A 25,957-nucleotide genomic window follows, 5' to 3' on the forward strand; every position below is an offset into this window, starting at 1 on the left:
AGACGTGCATTGCAATTTTCCTCTGCAAGATATTGGAGGGTATGCCATTGTTCAGCAATCTTAGATTAATCCCTGTTCATGTCTTTCTTTCTTTTTGCCTTGCTGTCAACCCTCTTCCTTTGCACGGAATTTACTTTCACAAAATATTACGAAACATAAACATGGACTGAGAAATCAATACAATCTGTGTAAGGGAAAGGGTATCTGTTTGCATCTCTCCTTGCTATGCTTTGTCATAAGAGGGCTATTGTTCAGCGAAAGAGAATGTCCTGGGGAAAACAGATAACTATCAGCCCCTTTGGTCTTTTCAGAACTATCACTCGCAATGAAAGCTCAGAGGGGAGAAAGGGGATAAAGAAAAGCAAGACAGAATTTGGATGTGATGGATGTGCAATGTACAGTTCTTACAATCCCACAGCAGCTGTATGAGCTCTGTGTTTCTGAACTGCCCTGTTTCCTCCTAAATGTTCAGTCCATGTCTGAAGCATAGAGTTCACAGTGGTTGGTACAGATATAAAAAGCTGTTATGAGGAAATTATGAGGAAATTAGGGATGTGGGTGGTAGTGTGGTCTAAACCACTGAGCCTCTTGGGCTTGCGGATCAGAAGGTCAGCGGTTCGAATCCCTGCAACGGGGTGAACTCCTGTTGCTTGGTCCCAGCTCCTGCCAACCTAGCAGTTCAAAAGCATGTCAAAGTGCAAGTAGATAAATAGGTACCGCTCTGGCGGGAAGTTAAACGGTGTTTCCGTGCGCTGCTCTGGTTTTGGTGTTCCGTTGCACCAGAAGCAGCTTAGTTATGCTGGCCACATTACCTGGAAAAACTGTCTGCGGACAAACGCCAGCTCCCTCGGCCTGTAAAGCCAGATGAGCGCCGCAACCCCAGAGTCATCCACAACTGGACTTAACTGTCAGGGGTCCTTTACCTTTTATATGAGGAAATGGGCCTAAAACTATTTAAGAGCTGAAAATGCACATGTGCAAATATGAGTTTTATGAATTTGCTAATTTTGCCACTCAGATTTTGAGAATGAAATTTCAAATTTCTTATCAAACTAGCTCTAAATCTCTATCAAATACAAGATATTTAAGCCAACATTTTAAAGTAATAAGTAGTAGTAGTAGTAGTTAGGATTTTGGCTGCATGCCAAGAACATATCACTAGTTAATTATCATCACTGCAAAATGCATGTTTCATCTATGTTGCAAGGATCACCACTATTTACTAAATGGGTCACAATCCATTTGCTCCAGTGAAAAAACCATTGGGAGCTGCTTTTAAGCTCCTGAAGTTAGGCTTGATTCAAGGCTTAACAGGGCATTCTATAGTGGTATAGAAAAGCAGAACTGATTACTTTGCTAGAAACTATCCTTCTAGCAATTTACTGTCAGCTGTAAAGAAGCACAGGCAATTGATGAGCGTGTTTCAACACTTCCTCAGTTGTTCTTTTATTTGAATAAGAAGGCCAATGGTTTCAAGTTACAAGAAAGGAGATTCCGACTGAAGATCAGGAAGAACATTCTGACAAAACAAAAAAAAATTCCTTCCAGTAGCACCTTAAAGACCAACTAAGTTAGTTCTTGGTATGAGCTTTCGTGTGCATGCACACGAAAGCTCATACCAAGAACTAACTTAGTTGGTCTTTAAGGTGCTACTGGAAGGAATTTTTTTTTGTTTTGACTATGGCAGACCAACACGGCTACCTATCTGTAACTGGAACATTCTGACAGTAAGAGATTGTTTGACAGTGGAACTGTCTCCCTCAGTAGGTAGTAGACTCTCCTTCCTTGAAGGTTTTTAAGCAGAGGTTGGAAGGCCACCTGTCATGGATGCTTTAGCTGAGATTCCTGCAATATAGGGACTAGATGACCCCCAGGGTCACTTCCAACTGTACAATTCTATGCTTACTCCTTTGAAATCTTGGCCTAATGCAGCCCATATATGTCCTGATGTCATGTACAGCATGGGAAGGCATGGCTTACCCTAAACTGGCTGTTCAGCCCAAATGGGGAGGGTTGGAGGGCCCAGTTTGAGCTGCAGGCCAGAGGTTCCCCATTCCTGAAGCAAGTACTACAATTACTTGCCAATAGAAAGACTGGGGAAGTTATTCAGGCCACAGAGTATGCTGCAGTTTTTATGTCCATGTGTCCAAGAACTGGGCGGGTGGACAGCAAGTTTCTTCTACTAGCACAAAGTGATGAATCAGATATTTTGTCTTCATAAGTTTGGGTGCTTGATGTGCTCAGTGAAAAGTTTGCATCCAACACACAACTCTAATAATTATTGCTGGCTCTCATGGATATATCTTGCCAGTATAATGGGCTCCCCCCCCCTTTTCTTTTCTTTTACTAAACCTAGTTTCTATTGTGCTGGATTCCTCATACTGTAAAACTGTGTTAAAAAGAAAAACAGCATTCTTATTGAATAGGAAGAATACAAGGCTTGAGATCAGATAAGCTTTCTTTCCAGAATGTGAGTTTCCTTCCATTTGCTTAGGATTCGCTCCCACGTCCCACCATGTATCTGAAGACACTTTGATGGTGAGTACACTTTTGTTCCTGTGTCTGCAAGGAAATTTTAGATGGACGGAAATTTCTTTGGCACAACATGTTTTACACAAAGACAAATAATATTGCTAGGATGAGGGGGAGACAGCTTGGACTTGCTGCCAAGAAATGTAGAGTGTGATAAAAGGACATATATTTACATAATGCAAGTATTGGAAGTTGTGGGTGTGGGATTGTAAAAATGGAAGGGAAGGAGGGAAGAAGGGAGAGAAATCTTAAAAATAGTGTGTATCACATAAAACGTACAAAAAACATACTGGATTTTGTACCAATGAAAAGAATGTGCATACATTAGAGTGGAAAACTACACATGCTAACAATCTCATAGCCAGTGTTGCCCAGGAATTCTAAGAAACTGAAAAAAAAATCAATGCTACTTTCAAATGGTTAAAATCTATGCAGTTCTGAAAGGTTCTGCTTGATTCAAAATGGCATCCTATTGTATCCAAACTTCAGTGAAAACCTACTCCTTGATCACAGGCACCACCATGCAAAATTTAGCTTTAATTGCCAAGTACACAAAGCCCATGCTCACCCCTCCCATTCACCATTTTAAAATATTATGAGAGATATTCCACCATGTTGCCTAGTTGTGCCCTGACAATTTGCCATCATAGTGCTGCCACCTTCTCCAGCCTGTCCTTTGTCCCCCCCACCCCTGTTATTTTTAATTTTCTGACCAGTTAGAACATTTCTAAAACATTCTGTAATATCTCAATAGCTGAGCCAATGAATAGCGATGGCTCTTTTCAGTCAACTGAAACTAGAATTCTAACTCTCAATAGCTATGAAACTTTCACAGCCTGTAGCCTGGGTTCAGTGTTTGTCCTTACTTTGAATTTATCCAATAGTGAGGGGATATTGCAACACTGCCATGTGTCCTTGCAAACCTGTGTAGTAGTAAGGGTGTATTGGTTAAGAGCGGTAGACTCGTAATCTGGGGAACCGGGTTCGCGTCTCCGCTCCTCCACATGGAGCTGCTGGGTGACCTTGGGCTAGTCACACTTCTTTGAAGTCTCTCAGCTTCACTCACCTCACAGAGTGTTTGTTGTGGGGGAGGAAGGGAAAGGAGAATGTTAGCCGCTTTGAGACTCCTTTGGGTAGTGATAAAGCGGGATATCAAATCCAAACTCCACAACTTCTTCTGTGTTTTAATTTGAAGCCCCATTATTTTCTCTTCAACCACAGATAGTGCCCTAAAACACAATCCAAACCTGACAGTGATACTGATCATAGATCTCGATACCTTTGAAATGCATCTTTTCCAAAAAGAGGCGACTGTGCACCATTCCCAAGGTGCTTGCAACCTTAGCCACTTCACCAGTAACTTTCCATGTGCAATTCTGTAATTTTTCCTACAAAAACATTTTCTCAAACAACATAAACAAACCACAATTTCAAGAGGAACCACCAAACAGTTGATATTTGCCAAGCCTAACTCTATGCACCAGAACAGCTGAGACCCTTGCTCTTCCCTAATGTACTATTTTGTATAGTCATACCTCTTATTACATCAGTCTCCAGTTGCATTTTTTCAGGATATGAATGCGGCAAACCCGGAATTGTATACTTCCAGGTTTCATCACGCACGCATGCACAGAAGTGCTCTGCGCATCTTGCACATGTGCAGAAACATTCTGCGCACCTCACATGTGCACAGAAGCACTCTATTGCGCCATGCACAGAAGCGGCGCTCTAGTTGTGGACTTTTTGGGGTGTGAACGGCACCCCAGAATGGATCGAGTCCGTAACTAGAGGTATCACTACACTATATAACAGGATACCCATGCTAAATGGGATTTTAATATTCATTGGCATAAAAGAACATGGACAGATGTCTTCTCTTCACTATTGTTTGTGGCACATACCCTCTCTGCCAGGCACACAAGAAGCCATGGGTGATTCATGCAAAAATGCTTTTTCTGGATTTGGAGTGCTACTGTTTACATGATGACTTGGATGCCTAACGCACGTTGAACTTTTTCAAAATGAAAAAGGAGGAGGCTCAGTTTCATGTGAAATATCCTCATGGCAAACATTTCCATACTGTGAACAAGAAGTGCAGGTAAATCATAGTCCAATAGACACTATGTGGATAGTATGAGCACAAGCCTTATTACTTGGTTCTCAGAGCTGTTTTGCTGTTGCAAATATGATAAATATATACATATATATATTATATACCAAAAAGTAACAAATAAAATCAAACAGAATACATTAAACATAATTTCCCCCCAAAAGAGGCTCATCTGGCAAGGTTATAAAACAAAGAAGCCATTATCATAAAAATGGTTGCTAAAGTACCAAGGCTTTTTGAAGCCCCAGTCAATGAAGAACACCATATAAGAAACATTGTACCCATCTGCAATTTGCATAATTTGGGAAAGACCACAGAAAAATGGCACTACATAGTCGGCTAATAGTATTTCTGTCCTTGGAATTCAGTTGCCCTTGTTCTGGAGGAAGGGCTAGCCATGTGTGGGTCAAAATTCACAGCCACAAAATGACTGACCATGGTCCCATCCAAAGCACAGACATGGAAAAATAATTTTGGAAATAATTCTGAATATTATCTGTCCTATTTATGCTTGGTGACGTTAGGCTTACTAACTGGGTGTTTTGCTCCCAACAGCTAAATTCACAAGCACACATCCATAGACTGTTGCTCCATCTTATCTTCTCCTAATTGTTTATTCTACACACAATAAAGAAATGTCATAAGACACTTGGAGAAAGCAAAAGAGAATTAATGTTTACATTTCCCCTGGTAGGTGTTAATCTCAGATTGCTCTATGTTGAACAACACGCCTGTTGTTTCTTCAGTGTTTTCCAAACACTCATAAATACGCAGATTAATATATATCTTATCTGCTAATCCAGGCATGTGCTTCTGAGCAGGACACTGCAAAGACGTACGACATGCTGAAACACTTATTTGTTGATTGACTTATGAACGCTGCCCTCCACAGAGTAGAGGTCCAACAGTTTCCATATGAAAAGTTCTAAAAATCCAGTGTTACCACAGTCAGATATATATATATATATATAAATATATAATGTGTGACATCCTTCATGTTGTGCAGAAGCTAAACAGCTAGTTTCAAGTGAAAAACGTCTTAATGTGATTGGTACCATAAAATGACAATATGAAGGACATCTCATTAGTGAAATAACATAGTGCTCTCCAGCTATTCAGGGCCAATTCACATATGTGGCAACAACTGCCTAGTTTCCCCACACTTTGCACATATGGTGTTGGAGATGGAGCCACTGCCAAGCCTTGTCTGTTGTTGTTTTTTAATGTATTCTTATTAAAGATTTTCTTGGTTTACAAAAGTATGTGTAATCTCTCTCTCCCCCTCCCCGTAACATTTTTTTACAAATCAGTTTCATTTGTTGAGACATTAGGAAGAAGAGAGGGAAAGAGGTGGAGGGGGGAAGGTGAGTGGGGGTGGGGTCAGGTGGCGATGTTTCTATTTTACTTAATATATGTAGGGTTTGGTGCCAGCGTTGCTTGTGCAAGTTCTCTGCTATTCACTTGTGTTCCTTTGGTGGTGAGAGAGGTTGGGGCTGGCCTAAGGTGTGGTTGTTTGTTTGTGATTGACTGTGGTGATCTTTGTTTTCATGTGTGAGTGGGGTGGGTGGGTGTTTTGGATCAGGTTATTGATTTGTATGCTGTTGGTAGATTTTTGTCATTGTTTTGTTGGGCTGTGTATGTGATAAAGTGGCGTTATACCGGGGTAAAGGCGTCTTCTTGTGTTTGTCCCCATGTCAGTTTCAGTTTATTGGTTAATTTTTCTAGTAAGGCTGTTTCCCATACTATTTGGTACCATTGGCCCATGCTTACTCCTGACAGGTCTCTCCAGTGTCTGCTTATGCTGTTTCTGGCTGCTGAAAGTAGGTGGGTTATGGGTTCTTTGTGGTGTAAATGGGCATTATTGTCTTGGAAGATGTTTAAGCCTAGTTCTTCAGCACATATTCTATCCTGTAGGCAGCCAAAAGCAATCCTTTTGCCCCAGAAGGTGCATTATGTGACCCATGATTGCAGCAAAATAACCAGGCTGTACAACAGTGATGGGATAAAATCAGGCCAAATCTTTATTGACAGCAGCAGGCAGGGCAAGGGTTGGCATGGCATTGGGTCCCAGGATCAGTTCATCACTCCCCAAGCCCCATGTTGATGGAATGTATCTGCCGGGTTTGGACCAGCCCAAACCTGTTCCATGGGAGTTGGCCAGTGTTGAACCTTGCCATGGTGCGAGCCAAGCAAGCAAGGTCTCACTAGGCACAAGGGTGCAGATTCCAAACAGGCAGATATCCCAGGTTTGGGTTTGCCACGTTCAATCCTCCACTCAGGCCCCATATCGGGTTCCCGCTATGCTATGTTGATCCTTCCGAATGTCACCTCTGCCCACAACAAACAACATTTTCCCACCTAACAAAGGAAGGCCATAATTTTACTGAGGGAAAAGAAGGGAAAAAACCCAACCAAGTGCCAATCAGGTTGAGAGAAAAATAAATTCTGGCCCTGTTGGTCAGTGAGCTAAAATTGCTCAGTGAAGGCTCTAACTAGAGGGTGGGCTGGCGGGAAGCTCTCAAGGCAAAATGGCCCTGAACTCCATGGAAAGTGGCTTTGCAAAGGCTTTCCCTTCCCTCCTCTGCAAGGGCTCATGGGACAGCTTTTTCCCATGAGCCCATCACACAGACAAGATACTGGGCCAAACCTTGCTTTGTATTTTGCTGCAATCTATGGGCCACAGTGCTGACAGGCAAAGGCAATCCATGCATATTGAGCAAAGAAAGCGGCTTTCTGTGCTCACATTTTAGATGCAAACCCTGGAACACTGCCCCCAACATACATTTCATGGGGTTATGGCTGCTGCAACCCCCCCCCCATTTCCCTGGATGATTCCACATGTCATAGTCATTCCACTGCTATTCTGGAAAAAAGTAGACTGCTTTTACTTGGCTTGTAAAAATACTGACAGCTGTGAAAGGTTGAGAATGGTGCTGCAATATTTTGATTGTGCACAATTCCTTGCTTTTATGTATGGTGGTAGATTGAGAGTCATCTCTTTCACATCTTCTCCAACAGAAGGCCTGTCCCTGCAGTCTCAAAAATGGTGGATTGCTCAGACCAGCATGACAGTGGAGTAAGAGACGGATCTGCATATTGCAAGAAGGAGAGGAATCATGTGACCCCTTTGCGGATCCCAGACACACAGAGCCAACTCCAGGTTTTAGGGCCTGCACTCAAAGGTTCTCTGGTGGCCCCCATCCTATGTCAGCACACGGTGGGCTTACTTGCATTGGATTTGGGGAAGCGGCAGTGGTCCAGTATTGGGGAATCTAGGGCATTGTGGGAAATTTAAATGGGGCTCCCAGCCTCCTGCTGATCATGAATTACCATTTTCCCCCTGTGTATAAGACGCTTCCATGTATAAGACAACCCTAATTTTTTTTACCCCAAATTAAGAAATCAATATTTTAAACATCAAACAGAACAACTTTGATATTTTATTTAATACTCAAAGTACTGGTATATTTAATACCATATATTTAAACACCAGCAGCAGTCAGCCTGTAATGGGTGGTGGAAGTGGTAAGCAGAGGCAGAATGTGACCCACCGGTGCCAGGCATGCATGCACCAGAGGGATGCAGAAGCTCCAACTCGGTGCAAATGCAGAGGCAGGTAGGGGCAGAGGCAGGTATGGGTTGTTGGTGTGCCCTGTTGAAGTACTGGGGCACCAGCAGCAGTGCAAGTGTGCTCCTTGCTGAGTCCAGGAGGCTGTAGAAGCATCGTGAAGCATGGCGTGAAGAACCACAAAAGCGTAATGCAATGTGGTGTGTGCTAGGAAGACAGATGTTTGCCATTTCCTTCGCAGATAGCTAAATTGACAAGAAACGTTCATAGCCAGCAATATATATATATATATATGCAGAGGAGTAATCTGTTCTACAGATGAGGGAAGTAGTTGAAGTTAAGTTGACTAGAGTCTGTAATGTTCTGGCAACCTCTGGAGAAGAGCAAAATCTGCTTTAAAGCAGCAGGAGAAATGTGTAATTGAATCATCCAGGTTAGCTTTAAACAGGTAAAGGCCAACTGAGGCACATATGACTAAGTCGTAAGAAAAGTGCTACAAATGAGAAGCAGATGGCTGTAGAAAAATATAAACCATCTGGAAGGAAGGAAAATGGCAGGAGTGCCAATTTTGAGCATTTGAAAACCAAGGGATTGATGGGGACTCATCTCTTCTTTAAAACCAAACATTACTTTTTAATTGTGCTCAGGCTTTAAGAATGTTTGCCTGCCCCCATTTCTTCTATTGCATGAAATTAATAGGGTTAGCGGGACTTCCTGTATTTTTTTTAGCAAAGCATTTCTATGTCTTCTGCTTTGGTCTCTGGAAATGGGAAGAAAAAGAGGTCACATGCCCACATTAAAACCAAGTTAATGCAATAAAAATCTCTTTGTAAATGGGACCATAAAAAACAAACAGAGCTTTCCATTTCATCAAACTCCTCGCAAACATTCCCTTTCCATCTTCCACCTGGGCCCTTCTTTTTCTGGAAAGATATCGCCAAGTTTAAACACAGAGGAAAATAGCTCTCGAATCCAATAATATGTGGAAGGCAGAGCTTGCAGCAATACCGAGGGATTTTCACCCAATATATTTGCCAACAAATCAATAACAAGAGTAAATCCGTCTGTGTCGTGTGCAATCAAATGCTCACTACCAGGTACTGCTGCCTAAATTAATATAATCCCTGAAGTGCACAGTATGTGTCAAAGTTAATACCGAGGGAAGCTTACGCTTCACATGAGATAAGCTGAAGGATATCTCTTAATAATGGTTTAAATAACAGGAAATTATGTGGAGATTTTGAATTAAATGATCCTGAACTCACTTGGCTCAACACACGCTGAAGTCTCTCCCAAGATGGTGTGCTTTCTCATCCTGTCAGCCTGCTGCCCAAAAAGTCATTTGAAATGAAGTGACTACACCACTGAGAGAGAAGCTGCAAACACACACACACATACACACACACAATTTTACAAGGCAAACATTATTCTTAAAAAAAACAAAACCAAAACAGACACCATTAATTCCAGCTTTTCTTTCATACACAACAGGGGTAGACAAGCAAGTGTCTCTTGGTGAAGCAAGACAAAAATCTCAGGATGTGTTCAGCATTTGTAGGAAATCCTTGCTGTGTTTTTTGGTTCACTTATGATGTAGATCCTAAATTTCAGGAAACCTTCATTATCGGATCAACAATCTTGTGATGGAACAGCTCTATAGAAAGCATTTTTTGTTAGGTGGGGCTGCCACATTTCTAGGTGTTTATTTTCTTTCAGGGAGGGGCATAGCACCAACCAATTGTCAGGAGCTCGTCCTACACTTGAGTAGGACTCTGGCAGAGACACATGCCCGACTGGCATGTTCTCTCCCTCCTGGCCATTCACTCAGGAGCTTCAAAAGCTTTCTTCTGCCCAAACATCACAGAAACCGATGCCAACAGACAACGGCACACTTAGGGATCTGCAGAGTCTATACAGTTCGCGTGACAGACCTCAGCAACTCAGCATTTTGGCTAATCTACTTTATTTACATATAAACACACACGGAGCACTGCAACATGTCTCCCTCTCTCTCTAGCATCAGACAGCAAAGACAAAAAGAACAAAGGACAATAGTCCCACTTCACGGAACACAGTAACACAAACATCCTGTCTCCGTCACTTCCCACTGTGTGGAGTCAAAACATATACCCTCATGTGATAGACAACAATCCCATGACTGCAATCATGGAGCAAGAATTCTAACACCAATAACCCCACCCCCTCACCTGGTGGAGAGGATGTGAGGGCTAGGCTAGGGGACGGGGAAGGCAGTGACATTGCCCCTCTGTGCAGAGTGTGTGTTCGGGTTAATAACTTAATTTGTTCTGGAGGTCCGTTCTTAACCTGAAACTGTTCTTAACCTGAGGTATCACTTTAGCTAATGGGGCCTCCCGCTGCTGCACAGCCACCACATGATTTCTGTTCTCATTCTGAAGCAAAGTTCTTAACCCGAGGTACTATTTCTGGGTTAGCGGAGTCTGTAACCTGAATTGCCTGTAACCTGAAGCGTCTGTAACCCGAGGTACCACTGTAAAAAGAAAACACCAGGAATTAATTGACTGATAGGAATTCCACCCCTTCCTCTCTCCCACCAGGCAGGAGCTGCCAGCAGGTTCACATAGGAAACTGTTATTGGCTGCCACTGCTTGTAAGAATTTGCTGTTCATAATCTTGTTAAATGATGTGATGGCACAAGGTTTACAAAGTATGTCAGCATCTGTTTAGTAATCCCATTGTTAAGCAACAAAATTGGAAGGGTGTCATGGCTGCTGCAGATAGCAGTACCTTTCTTTTAAACAACCACCACAATAACCACCACCAGGTGCATAATAATAATAATAATAATAATAATAATAATAATAATAATAATAATAATTTATTTATACCCTGCCCATCTGGCTGGGCTTCCGCAGCCACTCTGGGCGGCTTCCAACAAAATATTAAAATACAGTAATGCATCAAACATTAAAAGCTTCCCTAAAGCATTCTGTTGTATTGCATTTTTTGTTTTCACCTACATGTTACTATTTCTAGACAGGAGGTGGATATGGAAGGCAACCTTCTCCAGACTACTGATAAGACATCAGACTTCTGGGCAGAGTTCAACAGCGTTGATAAGCATCTGAAATGCTTTCCACCAGATCCTTGCCTGATGATTAGCAAAAGCAACATGGAGCTCAAGAGCATCTTTCAAATGCAGATGACTCTTGTATTTGCTTCCAGGGCCAATATCCACTTACCACCCCTTGCAGCCTATATGGAGTCCACAGAGATTTCCAACAGTTCCATGTAAAATGTCCCAGTTCACAAAGATGTGGTTGACTTACAGCACAGTCCTAACCATGTCTACTCAGAAGTAAGTGAGGGGTTTATGCACAGGTATGTGGGACACAAGAGAGACAAAATGTGGTTTCTATTTGGCTCTAGTATGGGGGGGAGGAAGGTGGAGAAATGCTGCAAATGCTTTCCATTAACATCATTAAGGTTAATATGATGCTGAAGCAAGCTGAAAGTAAGGAAACATATTATTGGATAACAAGGGGTTCCAGAGAGATTGCTGCTTCACTTAAGGACTGGTGGTTATGGAAACAATAGCATGATCATTACTTGAAGTAGGTATATAGGAACAAAGGATGCTGACAAGGCATTGACCCATTTAACTCAGCGCTGTCCACAATGATTTCAGACAGGAGTCAGCCCATGTGCTACCTGGATGCTGAGGATTGAATCTGGGACCCTTTCCATACAAAGCCACTGCTCAGCTGCAGACCTTCACCTGTACAAGCTTGTTCAGGAGAATTTATATTATAGTGCAATCCTATTCGTCTTCATTCAGGAGTAAGTCCCATTGATTTCAATGGCGCTTATTCCCAGGGAAGTGGGTATAAGATTGCAGCCCTCGGTTTGCTATTTCCCCCTGGCGCAGTCATTTTTGATACATCCAGCAGAGTTCTGACAGCATACCACCTTTGAAAAGTAAGGTGACGAGGGACTCATCCATACTTGCTCCGTGCATGGGTCTAAACAGTTTTCCACCCGTCAAGTGATTTCTAGGCATGGGTCTGAGCGGATTTGCAGCTTCCCCCTTGGAAACCCACTCCTGTAGTGCTAAATTGGAGCAAACACCCATCTGGAGAAAACCCAATTGACGTTTGCTCTGGTAAAGGTAAAGGGACCCCTGACCATTAGGTCTAGTCGTGACTGACTCTGGGGTTGCGCCGCTCATCTCGCTTTATTGGCCAAGGGAGCCGGCGTACAGCTTCCGGGTCATGTGACTAGCATGACTAAGCCGCTTCTGGCGAACCAGAGCAGCACACAGAAACGTCTTTCACCTTCCTGGTGGAGCAGTACCTATTTATCTACTTACTCTTTGTGCTTTCAAAGTGCTAGGTTGGTAGGAGCAGGGACCGAGCAACGGGCGCTCACCCCGTCGCAGGGATTCAAACCGCCGACCTTCTGATTTGCAAGTCCTAGGCTCTGTGGTTTAGCCTACAGCGCCACTTGCGTCCCTGACGTTTGTTCTGAATCAGTGCTAATGATTGGGTTTTCCCCAGGGGAATGCAGCAGGGCAAACGGAAGTGTGGAGGAGCTCCAGCGCAAGCAAGCCAAGCCATGTGTCATTAAAATATTAAAAATAAAAGTATCAGCTTCCAAGTTTTGGCATGCCGGTGCTGTCTTTAATTATAAGGAAAGTGAAAATTGAGAGGACAGCAAAGACCACACAGAGTATCTGCATGAAGGTTTGGTCTAGTTTTCATAAACCTCATAAGTGAGTCGGTAGCTGTCCTGAAGGACAGATCGTGAAGCTGAGGCTCCAATACTTTGGCCACCTCATGAGAAGAGAAGACTCCCTGAAAAAGACCCTGATGTTGGGAAAGATTGAGGGCACAAGGAGAAGGGGACGACAGAGGACGAGATGGTTGGACAGTGTTCTCGAAGCTACAAACATGAGTCTGACCAAACTGCGGGAGACAGTGGAAGACAGGAGTGCCTGGCATGCTCTGGTCCATGGGGTCACGAAGAGTTGGACATGACTAAACGACTAAACAACAACAGCTGTCCTGAGACACTCAAGACCCTTGCACCTGCCCTGTCTTGCAAACCCATACCTCTTGCTATCATTCTGTGAGGAGCTCACTGTTGTAAAGTCAGCCCAAGTAGTGAAAACGGAACTTTGTTACCTGGAGGGCTCCAACATTCAGTGGGAGCTGCATCCACTCTGTGTCGGATAATGATGGCAGTTTCAAATCCCACTGGTCTGCCCTGTTGTCTTGCAAATGTATATTGCAAAGATAATTGCGACTCTTCCTTGTGCCATCATTCCTACCGATTACCTTGGTAGCATAAGGACTTTAAAACTTAGCAGGATGTTGTGATTCAAGCCTCACTGTGCTGTCAGCATGATGCTGCTTGGTCAAATTGAGAGTCACAGCTACTTTTACTGCTTTAACATCCGGGGGTAAAAACAAATCAATAAAATGACTGAAGCTATTACTAAGAAAGACGGAGGGGGCAGAGGTGAAGATTTCAGAAGGCAGATCGGTGACATCCAGAAGACAGCCTCGAGAATGCTTTTAAACTCATTTGCTGTTCTGAAATTGTGTAAAATAGCATACCACTAATTTATCGATTGTTTTCATTACATGTTCCTAAGAGAGAGTGAAATGATTTAACTTTTTAAAACATGCATCTATACTCTGCAATGAGAGCTGAAGGTTGCATTTAGTTCTGCAGATTGTTGAAAAGAGGCCAGCCCTGTCAGTCACACAGAAAGGTGTTTTTATTTGGGCACCATAACGTACTATGCCTCTTATCCTCTTAACAATCAAGCAGGTATTTTTATCGTATGATTTATGCTCTCATTGTCATGATTTTTTTATGTACTGCGCGTCTGCAAGGCCTAGTCAAGAAAAATCACCTCAACAACAAACAAAAAACTACACAACCCAAATATCTTTAATTAGGTGAAGCACATCCTTGGAACTTTTAAAAGCAAACTTACTTGTGAATTCATTGACAATTTATTCTGTGTTTCAAGGGTGGGTGTGGGAAATTTTGAGGCTGATATACTGCATTATTCACACATCTCAACAGAGATTCAATGCTCTGTTTTAAAAGTGTGAATTTCATATCTTTAATCGTGACAATTCTCCTACTATGTTCGATCAGAAGTGAAGTATTTTCAGTGTAACCTTTTAGCTTCTATTTGTTGTGCATTGGTTATCCGAGAACAGAGATTACTCTAAACACCAATTGTGTCAGGTCAGTAAACGGGTACAAAACTGTAGTTATTCTGAGCACAATGTGGAGTCAGATCTACCCACAGCTAAGCCGTGTAAGCGTGGAAGGGATGAAAGAGAATGCTGGCTCTTAACACAGATACATTCCCACAAAAGAGACACAGAAGAACATTAGTCAGCTGTGTGGGAGGAATCTGCTTGGGTGAAGTCCCATTTTTACCTCGTTTTCACTTCTTACATAATGACCACTTATCACATTATGATTACAGCCCACTGATTGTGACTATGGTCAAGCTAAGGTTGTGTTTGCTATGCCTCCTCTTTTGATGATGGACCAAGGAGTCCTTAACCTACTAATTCATAAAAAAGAGCTTGTTTTGCTTATATGCATTCATGCAAGAAAAGGATTAAAACAGTACTAGCTTTCTTCATTCTTCTTTGTGCCTGGAATGCTAGCAAGTAATTATCTCCTTCCTATCCAATATAAATTAACTGGTACAAAGAAAACAAAAGAACATGACATCAGAGTCTGCACTGGTTTTCTGGTGTTTTGGCATATTATAGAGAAGGAAAACAGGAGACGAAGCAACTTAATTCACACCTCCTGGACTATTAATTTTTGGCATGCTTTATGAGCTGAGAACTTTATCACAAAATTCTGTTGAAGTGCAGAATCCAAAGGATGACTGCATTTTGAGCTGTATCTGAGGCCCTTCCATACTATAGATGCAAAGCAGCACCATACCTCAATAAACAGCCGTGGGTTTCCTCAAAGAATCCTGGGAACTGTAGTTTGTTAGGGGTGCTGAGACTCTCTACAGTTACAATTCCCCAAGTGCTATAGGAAAAATGATTGGCTGTTAAACTAGAGTGATATCACCTGCCACTGAGAACTACTGCACAGATCGGGAGTTTCTTTGTCAGCCTTGTACAAGACAGGTGTTAATCATAGAATCACAGAATCAAAGAAGGATGAGACCCTGAGGATCATTTAGTCCAACCCCCTGTGATGCAGGAAAATGCAGGTCTCCCATACGGGGATTGATTGAACCTACATCTTTTTTTGTATAGTTGCAATTTTATTGTGTAAAAACAAAAATCTACCTCAGCTTCCCTTTTCCCACAGTGGCCAACCAGATGCCTTTGAGAAGCCCATGACTGGGACATGAGAACAATAGCCACCTCCCATGTTGCAGTCCAGTAAGTCTCAAGAGGCACATTGCCTCTGATTTTGGGTGAAGCATGTAGGAACCATGACGAGTAGCTCATGGACAATCCAATGCATACGTGTTCCTGAAGAAAATGTGAGTGCTCAGTCCTCATGACCAGGCACAGGCAAACTCAGCCCTCCAGATGTTTTGGGACTACAACTCCCATCATCCCTGACCACTGGTCCTGTTAGCTAGGGATGATGGGACTTGTAGTCCCAAAACATCTGGAGGGCCGAGTTTGCCTATGCCTGCTCATGACCCATGTGATAAATCCAAATTTGTATGGGACTTATAGAATAGTATGAAGATGCCATTCCAAACTTTATTTCCATAGCTATGAGCAGGGCCCCTGTTGGGTTTTGCATTGTTTTAAAATTAAGCAGAGTACTTACATATGGAGGGAATATGACATAGTATGAATATTACTTGAATAAAAACAGTGGAATGTTGTTTGGTAGTCCTTGGACCCTTGCTTAGCTTTTGGCAAGGAATCTGAGCCCAGACTTAACTTTTCATGAGCCCTATAGGGCAAATCAATCACTCGCCAGCTTTTGAGCTCTCTTGGACTTTTAGGATTCCAAAGGCAATGTCCTCTACTTGTATTTACAGAGGACAGTGAGACAGAGGCAGGTGGAGCAGCGACTCACATGCCAGGTACCGGATCCCAGCATGATATGCAATAATGACCTGTCACGAAAGTAGGCTGTGTACCGTCACACTGTGAAATATCCTGGGGGACTTCCTTTATGAATTCTAAAAAAGATACAGCAGCCCTTCAGGCAAGAATGAAGTCACAAATCATTTAAATATTTGTTTTGTGCCTTCCTCTAAGTATATTTCCTCTTGTTTTCCGATTTATTTGTATTTGTGTTTCTTGTAATATGCTGCATAAAGGATGCACTGAAACAGCCTAAATTTTACCTCAAAAATGTTGTATTTGCTCAACTGTTGCACCAATCCATACACTAACATTAGCACATCTACGCTCCCAAGTAAGGAAATAGAAAAGTGGGAGAGAAAGAACAATTTGCTTCTTCATCTTCATAGCGTGATGTGAAGTTGGCGAAAGGCATTTAACATTTGATCCAGGAAAGCTTTGCAGGATGATGATTCCTGTGTGTGGCATATGTCAAAATGTCTAGGCTGGATACAAGATCTGTTGCAGGGGTGAGGAATCTCAGGTCTGGGGGGCCAGTGCAGCCCTTCAAGGTCTCCCTATCTGGCTCCTATAAATCTTTCCAAACCACACCCCTCTGTGTAGCCACAGCTACTTTCTTGATTTTCCCTATTTTTCTAGGCCTTCACACTTCTGTCCCTTTACCATTGGATTATTCTTCCAGGCTCAACCCACATATCAGGTATTTTGAGAACTGGCAATAATAATAATAATTTATTATTTGTACCCCGCCCATCTGGCTGGGTTTCCCCAGCCACTCTGGGCGGCTTCCAACAAAGATTAAAAATACATTAAAATGTCACACATTAAAAACTTCCCTGAACAGGGCTGCCTTCAGATGTCTTCTAAAGGTCAGGTAGTTGTTTATCTCTTTGACATCTGATGGGAGGGCATTCCACAGGGCGGGCACCACTACTGAGAAGGCCCTCTGCCTGGTTCCCTGTAGCTTTGCTTCTCGCAGTGAGGGAACCACCAGAAGGCCCTCGGCGCTGGACCTCAGCATCCAGGCAGATGGGGGTGGAGACGCTTCTTCAGGTATACTGGGCCAGGGCCGTTTAGGGCTTTAAAGGTCAACACCAACACTTTGAATTGTGCTCGGAAACATACTGGGAGCCAATGTAGGTATTTCAATATTGCCAGGCCATACCTCATGGCATTATATCACTAAGCCCTGACATGTGACAGACACCATCAACATACTGAACAACTGTCTTGTCTTAAGCAGAACATCCCAGAATTACAGGAGCTCTCCCGGTTTCTGATTGTATTCTAGGATGTCCCACTTGTGTTTTTGGGTCCCATGCTCTGGTGTGGGTCAGTTGGTTCCCACAAGATGCAGGACCAAAACATGCACATTTTTGGGTGCCACACTCTCACCTTGTGCCCGTGCACTGCCCCCTCCTCTTGCTCTTTCCAGAGCCAGTGCCGGCAGGATGGCGCAGTGGGGGGGGGAGTGGTCAGCCCCGAGAGAGGGAGGAGGAGCCAAGAGAGAGGGGGACACAAATAAGAGGGGAAAGACCTGAGTGAGAGGGGCAGGGTCTCCAACAAATTCATGTCCCAATTTGCCTCAGCAGGATGTTGGAGGGTACGCACTAAGCCCTGCACATTAGATACCGGAAATCTGGCAACCCTGCAAAAGTTTCCATATTTCATTACAAAATGGTGATAATAATGCAGCAGGATAGTCAACTGATTAAGAATAAAAAGGGGCAGGAACAAATCTGGAATTAACATGTCGGAAAAGAGGGGAGTATATCACCAAATCATGAGGTAAAGTACAGCACCTGTGTATGGCTGGATAATATAGAACAGAATTTTTTACATTATCTGTTGAAATTATGCAGTGAGTCACTCTTGCTCCGGGGCTGCCTGCATTGTTATATCTGTTCCTCTTAAATACACAGGAGAACAGCTTTTAACAGGGTCCCCAGCACTACCCCCCTCTCTTTGCTATTCTGCATATATTCCAGACATTAGATGTTCCAGAATACTTTCTGAGGTGTGCTAAGCCTTTCATGTGGCTCTTTTTGGTGTATCAATGGAAAAGGGCTCATCATTTCTTTGCCGTAAAAGATGAGGGAAATCACAGTAAAAAGCACCCGACCCATGGGATAAAAGGTAGCCATTTACCATTCTAAATAAAGATTTGAGCCCCTGAATTTAAATTACCTGATTTCTATAGGGGGCAGGGTGAGAGGGGGAATGAGGAGTGAGTCAAGATTCTTTTTTAAAATAAATAAATAAGGGCTCCATCCCTGCTATATCCACTTCTTAATTTAACTCCTGGTGAGTACACCTTGTGTTCTGCTTGTCTTTCTATATAAGCAAGTGAAGAAGCAATCACGGGGAGAGTGATGACAGCTCTGAATCCATAATAAATTCAACCCAAGGTGCCCTTTTGCATGCATTAGACTTGTGGGTATTTTAGATACGCGGCTTGGAACGATTGCCTCTCCCACTGTAACACCTCCCAAAATAATTTCAGAAGCAGGGGCTACTGAGATTATTATTATTATTTCTCCTCTGTATATGAGAGAGAGAGATTTTATCACAGCGGCTCTGCTGCACAAACACAAACATCAAACAATAATTAAGAGCATAAATACCCCCCCACAAAAATATTTATGCCTTGAGGCCTGTCTCTACATCATTCATTTAAATTGTTCATTTAAAACGATCTCCCAGTTTAAAATTCATGTGTTTCCCAAATAGGCACACATCACGTTTTGCACATATTATGCCATGATAGCCAAGGCAGTGCCTTGCAGATGGTGTTGGACCATCAGCTACTGCCAGCATGGTCAATAGTCAGGAACAATGGGAGCTGCTGCAGTGCTGGATCTACAGATTTTGCCATGGGGGACAAAGGTCTGCGCTGCTGTGAATATTCCTGTGAATAAACCTTGACATAAACACTCACATTTGCAGAAGATCAGGAAGCATTTCTGATTCTTCCTTTTCAGCAACAACTCACTACCCCCATCTTTGCTATGACAGAGAGGGGAACCCAGAAGTGGATTTTTGTGTGCAAGGATAGCAATCTTGGCTGAGATACACAAATGACCATGTATATCTGCCCCTTCTTCTATTTTACACTTGGGGCTAGATGATGGACCTCAGGGAGGCATTTGGGGTCATGGGGGTGGTGGTAAGTAGCTCCCACAAGGTTGAAGTCCATCTACCCCTGGTCCACTAGGGCAGGTGGACCAATGGACTAACTCAATATAACTTTCTCTCTACGATCCTACATGGTGTTGTGGAAAGAGTGTGGCCCCAAGGCCTGAGGTTTCTTATCTCTGAGACAAGCAGGGATTCAGGACACTTCCATGAGAGGACCCCTATGCAGAGACCTTTGCCAAAGCCCCCTTAAGAGGACTTCTAAGCATCATTTGTTCCAGAAACTGTGATACCATCAATAGTTCTGGAAACTGGCAGCCACATGGCAGACCTGAATGTTAACCACTCTTCCTAAGCCATCCAACCCAGCTCTCACTATTGCTCTATTCCTCTGTGGCGTAAGCATGGTGCTCACAGGTGGCCTATTGGATAGGACTGAGTTTCTAATGAAAGCAGGAAGATCTTCTAGGTGCTCATCATCTCTGCCAGCTCAGGGTCCTCAATCCACAACATTCCACCCTACCGCAAAGCTTCAGGAACCTGAATCTTCACCTCATCTCATTTAACAGACAATGATCTATAGAGGCAGGGCTAAGAAGGGTTTTCCCCATGTCTCTGTCAGTTCAGCCCTATTTCCTCTTCCGAGGTTTTCTTGCCTTCAAGTAATTACAGCCCCCCCCCCAATATATATATATATATTGAAAAGCATTGAAAGTAATCAATTAACTGGAGAAGCCTGTCCCCCCCCCCAACCAAAAAAAGCTCTACCACTTTGGCAGTTCCCCTTAAAAAACACAACTCAACAATTTGGGCGGATCTGGCCTGCATCCCCCACTGCCATTCATGTGGTGGGTGAGAGGCAGGAGAGGTCTGAGGCAGGGAGCCTGCAATACAAGTACAGGCTTTGCAGAAAATTTGAAAGCCTAATCACACAAGTTTAGACAACGGTTATCTAAATTCTGTTGCAAGCCTGATGCAGGCAAATGTTGCATGCTTCTGAAAAATCCTTGGATGTCAAACGCTGCTTGATACCAAATATTTGCCAGCTTTCAAGAATATGGAAGAATATGCAGAAAACTTCAAAATCCATAGGGGTGGGGTGTTTTTTCTGGGTGGGGGCATATTGGTTTCAGCTTACTACTGCCTAAGAGCATATGCATGCCTGCATGCATATTCAAATACTACAACAAAAGAGGGGGAGTGTGGGCTTTCTCTTTAGAGAGGTATTTCATTTGAGAGTTGACTGGCATTATTTTCCATCAGGATTCTCCACCCTCGACACCTCCCGATTATTAGTGAAGGTTCTCTGACAGCATTCCCTTAATAAATGTATATGGAACATCATTTAATTAATCTGATCCATTTTTCAGGGCAACAGATGTTTGAGCTTGTTTATTGATTGCACACAGCCGTCAAATGAGCAATAATGATTAAAATACTCACAAGCATATTTCAGCAAAGTGATAAACCTCATTAGATTACCGAAAAGGGAGGCATTTTCCAGCAGCCATATCTTCTTCTATGCATCCAAAGAAAAGGAAAGAGGAATAATGGGGGCACATCTAAATCCCAACATGGAAGTAAAGAAACAAAAACATTGTGTTCCTCATCTGTGGCTACAGCCACAGATTCTATGTCTAGGACCATACACAGAGCCTTAGGATTATTTTTATTATTATTATTATTATTATTATTATTATTATTATTATTATTATTATTAAATCTATGTCCCACTTTTCCTTCACAAGCTTAAGATGATGAGCATGACTCTTCCCCTGTCCATTTTATCATCACAGGGAGGTTAGATGGAGAGACAGCAATTGGCCTAAGGCCACTTGGTGAGTTTCATGGCTGAGCAGGGATTTGACTTCTGGGCTCTCAAGTCCTATGTCACAGGCTAAGTTCCTGACTCTTACCCTCTGCCTTCAACTGAGTCAGACCATTGGTCCATCTAACTCAGTATTTCTACATCAACTGGAAGTGGCTCTCTAAGGCTCCAGGCAGGGGACATTCCCAGTCCTACCTGGAGAAGGTTGGGTTGAACTTGGGACCTTCTGCATGTAAGGCAGATGTTTTGCCACCACACCATGATGACTTTGGTTCACACATGTATGGTCAATACCTGATGCCCATCATGGGTCTAACTGCATACATGGCAGGCTTCCTTTCACCTCACTTCCTCTCAAACACAAAAGGGAGTCAGAGCCTACATTCATCTAAAAGCCCTCAAAAGGTAAAGTGATACACTTGCACATGTGAACTGGCTGTTTGTGAGCTGGAGAAGCAGTAAAAGGGGGGGGGGGAAATGCTTACAACATGGATATTTATTGTCTACTGCATTAAAACCTATTATATATTTTGACTTCTCAGCTTTTATCCCACTACAGCTTAAAACAGCAGTTTTCAGATATATTTTGAGTAGCTTGTTGGAATTGGCACACGTCAACCATCACAATTATATGTTGACTATGCAGAAGCGTATCCCCAGATAAATGGGCATAGAATTTTCTTATTCTTAATTATATATAAAATTATGTCTAGACTGCCCCTCATGCAAAATATCAGGGTGGTGTACAACAAGAGCCACACATAAAACTTCATAAAAGTGAAACATAAAACTTCATAAAAGCGAAACAGAATGCAGCCTGGGACTCATTTTTCATAATTCTACAGACATCAAATTATACTAGGATTCCTTGAGTGAAGAACACAAAAGCCCATAATTCATATAAGGGCAATACCTTTATTAGGCCAAAAAGAGTGAGCAAGACTTCAAGTTCTCCAACTTCATCAGATAAGAGTGTATATATATATATATATATATATATATATATATATATATATATATTTAACTAAATGTACCCTATTCACCTATTACAAAGCAGGCAAGCCATTTACAACACGAGGCTAGAACAAGTTGGGATGTCATTGCTATTATCAGTAGACAGACAATAAATCAAAGTTCAGTAAAAGAGAAAGCTTTTAAGCCTTAGCAAGTTGGGTCAATCAACTGAGTGCCTCACCCATAATGAGAAAAAGGTTGGAAAGGCAATGATAGGACTCAGGTGGCAAATGTTACAGTGATGAAAGAGACCGTAGTGCTTCTTAAAAAACAAAAGCAAGAAACCAAGAGGGAAATGTAATTTAGATGTAAGGACTAAAATGAGTGAAGAAGCAGGGAAATAAAATCCAGACTTTTAACATTAAAGCAGCCTATTTCAACATAGTCTGAACAAACACTTATGCTGAGCAAGGGTTCCATTCAGCTTTCTGTATCAAGCAGAACTGAACTCCCCCTAGATCAGCTGATCATATATAATGACACCAGGTGTGGGGCAGGTGTGTGTGGTTGTGGTGGAAACAGCCTTGTAAGCTAAATACCCTAGGATCAGAGGTACCCCATCCCTGATATGGATGCCATCCCTTTGTTGATTGCATTAGCCTCATCATCAGCCTCTAGAAACAATAGGTATCACCCCGCTTTGGCCAGAGATCTTGGGCAGAAAGTAGAACATCAAAGGGTAAAAATCTAGCCACAAACAACAGTTTAACAAAGCACTCCCAAAAGGGAAATGGGGGGGGGGGAGTGAGACAGTAATCTACTGTGGAGAGATGCCTGAAAATAGGTACAGTCAGGACAGATGGGAGGTCTGTGGGAATGGTACGCTAGGACCTGTAATGTCTCCAAGGCCAAGCAAGACAAGGCAGCTGCCCAAACACCTCATTTGTAGCCAGCAGGAAAGTGGGAGTTTGTAGTCCATGCATGTCACATTAAAATTATGTAATACAGTGTAAGTGGTCAGGTTGTCAAACCCTAATGCTACCCTTGCTTTTTAAGGGAGCTTTCACCTTTGAGCACATAATTTTCTGCCCACATAACTTTCTGCTTGCAGGAATAGGAGTTTAGTTTGCATTCCTGTGCTGCCTTCTATCCAAGATTCTCAAAGAATGTCATTAAGACGTTATCCTCACGCCTCCTTTGTGCGATGCTAAGCACTACTCTGGGCCTATCATTACCCTTTTCTTTAGATGTAGAAACCGGTATTTCGATCCATTAAAACACTTCACTGTGTACTGAGTTTTCAGCCGCTCAATGTCTCCACAGTCCCAAATGGAACAGTGAAATGTTAAGCGTGGGTTTATAATGCTTTGCCGGACTGGGGCCTAAGGCTACAGAGATATGGTTGATTTCAAGGTGAAGCAGGATGCCTTATGGCTGCCAAATCAAGCTTCCATTTGTTAAAAAGCCCTGCCAGCATTTGAAAAATTCAGAATGATAGATTTAGGGTCCTCCCTCCAGGCTTGGGTCAGTACTTCAAAGAAAGTGAGTGTGGGCATTCTGGGTCTCTCAGGCTACCATTATATAAAATCTCCTCACAACTTCAAGCAAGGGCCAGTTTTTTCCTGTGCAGGGTTGTGCCAGTAATGTTTCACAGGGAAGAAAATTGCAAAGTAAAGTAAGGAAATATGCTTTCCTTCATGCAGTATAGCTGAGATATTCTGAGATAATTTCAGCAAAGTTCTCAGGGGAGTTCCTACTTCTGTGTTATTATAGGAAGAGCTGCTTTTTTGAGCTGCAAGGATTTTATTTTATTTTTTTTAAAAAAAGACTGAGACCAAGAAATTGGAAAGAGGTGGCAGTGGAACCCAGTAAGAATCATAGAGTTGGCATAGCAGACTCCACTGGGCTGCCAAGCATCTCCTTTGGCGAAAGAGTCTACTTGGGAGAAGACCCACCTGTAATCAATGACGTAGCAGATGGTGAACATTCAGATGTGAGCCAGCCCTCAGAAAAATTTAGTTCCTCCCGAAGAACTCTTTGATCTGCTGCACTATCTTGATGCTTGATCTCTCTTTGTTGTGCACTGTAGTGTGGATCATGGAGGTTTACCTGTGGAATGCTGTTTTTGGGAGGCCAGGTGATGTTCTAAGGTCAGATCATGTTCTGATGACTTCCTGTGTCTATGAAGTTATCCACTGTCCTCACTTTGTCCCCATTTACACAAGTTAATCACATCTAAAGGAGAGTCACTTTAGGCGTAACCCAAAAGAAGACCTTAGAGTTGAGTAAGAGGACTTCTGTGATGGCATTTCCAAGGCATTTGCCTTGAAAGTTCTGGGTGCCTAATCCTTTTCTTGTAGCAACTTCATTGTTCATTTAGCCCAAAGTCATGCCAAGAGAAAAGTCGAGACAGCCTGACAATTTCCTTAATCGAAATGTGTCTGTTTGTACTAAGAGGGAGCCTTTCATGAAAAGCTTTGTCCATCTTAAAAGCGAGTTCATAAAGCAGTTGAGACATGTGATGGCGGTCATTAAAGGGAGGAAGGATGAATGCTGGTTTGTGAAGTGCTGCCTTTGGAGTCTCAGGAGAGTGACTGCCAAGCGCAGTCAAGGAAGAGGTCTGAAATCAGCCATCTGTATGTACATTGCATCCACCATATTTGCTCTGAGGAGACAGAACCATATGAGGCAAGACAGCAAAGGTGAAATCCACTAAGGCAGCCTACTTTATTGCCATGGCAACCCCACCCTGATGAAAAGCAGAAAAACAAAACATCTTTAGGAAAAAAAACTGGGGGTGGGGGAATCAGTGCCATCTACCAAGGGAATCCAGGAGAAGATGTGATTTAAGAAGAGCATGACATTTCCACCATTTGGCGACTCCTCTGAACAAAAGTAGGGGTTGCAACTTTTTGCAAGCTGCCGAGTTGGAACATATTGTACTTGTTAAATTATTCAGCATGTTTTGAGGCTGAACTCGAGATGATAAGTGAAAGCTGTAGTCAAAGATTAGAATCATTAGAGCCAGACGATGAGGTCAGAGCATTGCCACTGCCATTTTCTTTGATGTTGTCTGACATGCCGGTGGCCATTTTGCACTTGGAACTTTTGCTGGAGTTGACTCTCTCATACAGAGGCTCCTAACTCAAATGGGCTGGAGGGGCCTGTACTTCATCCAACACATGTCCAGTGGTTCTCAACCATCATCTGCCGAAAGGAATGTCACTGTTGCCTAAATTTGACCTCAAACCATCTATTTCACCTCAAATTAGACACTAAAATGTGGGGAGGTGGAGAGAAAACACTGTAGTTTCACCAGTTTATCTGTTCATAAATGTGCGCAAATTGAATACAATAACAAAATGGAGTGGCACATACAGTACCTAAACTTGCCTCACAGTGGCCTGGGACCTCCAGAATCAAGCTGTTACCACTCACAAAAAGTTGTAAAACCAGTGTCCTCCACAGGTTCCCTCACAGATTGGTTTATCCCATTTGAATTCTTCCCAGTTCAATTGTCAGCCCATTTGTATTCTCTATGTGGAAGTGGACATTGTCTTATTCTTTGCCTCAGGCAGCAAGATGTCTTGGAATGGCCTCGCTTGCCCTTCTGCCAAAGCAGAGGAGCATTCTGAGGTTCATACACAGCGGCTCTCCTATTTTATGCTCATAACAAGGGATGTGAAGCAGAGAGAGAGAGAGAGAGAGACTCACCCAGGGTCACCTATGCCTGAGCAGGG

At 42.8% G+C, this 25,957-nt stretch overlaps 2 long non-coding RNA genes across 5 annotated transcripts in view; both read right to left on the bottom strand.

Moving 5' to 3' along the window:
• LOC309372463 overlaps positions 1 to 25,957 on the bottom strand; it is a 143,849-nt gene that overhangs the window by 45,984 nt on the left and 71,908 nt on the right. The gene's annotated exons all lie outside the window — the stretch shown is intronic.
• LOC309372479 lies at positions 4,280 to 20,013 on the bottom strand. Its single transcript, XR_014169524.1, has 3 exons — positions 19,080 to 20,013; positions 5,173 to 5,260; positions 4,280 to 4,611 (listed from the first exon to the last, which is right to left on the bottom strand). It is a non-coding gene; the product is annotated as an uncharacterized lncRNA (long non-coding RNA).

Source organism: Podarcis melisellensis (genome assembly GCF_964234715.1).
Source record: "Podarcis melisellensis genome assembly, chromosome: 6".
NCBI lineage: Eukaryota > Metazoa > Chordata > Lepidosauria > Squamata > Lacertidae > Podarcis > Podarcis melisellensis.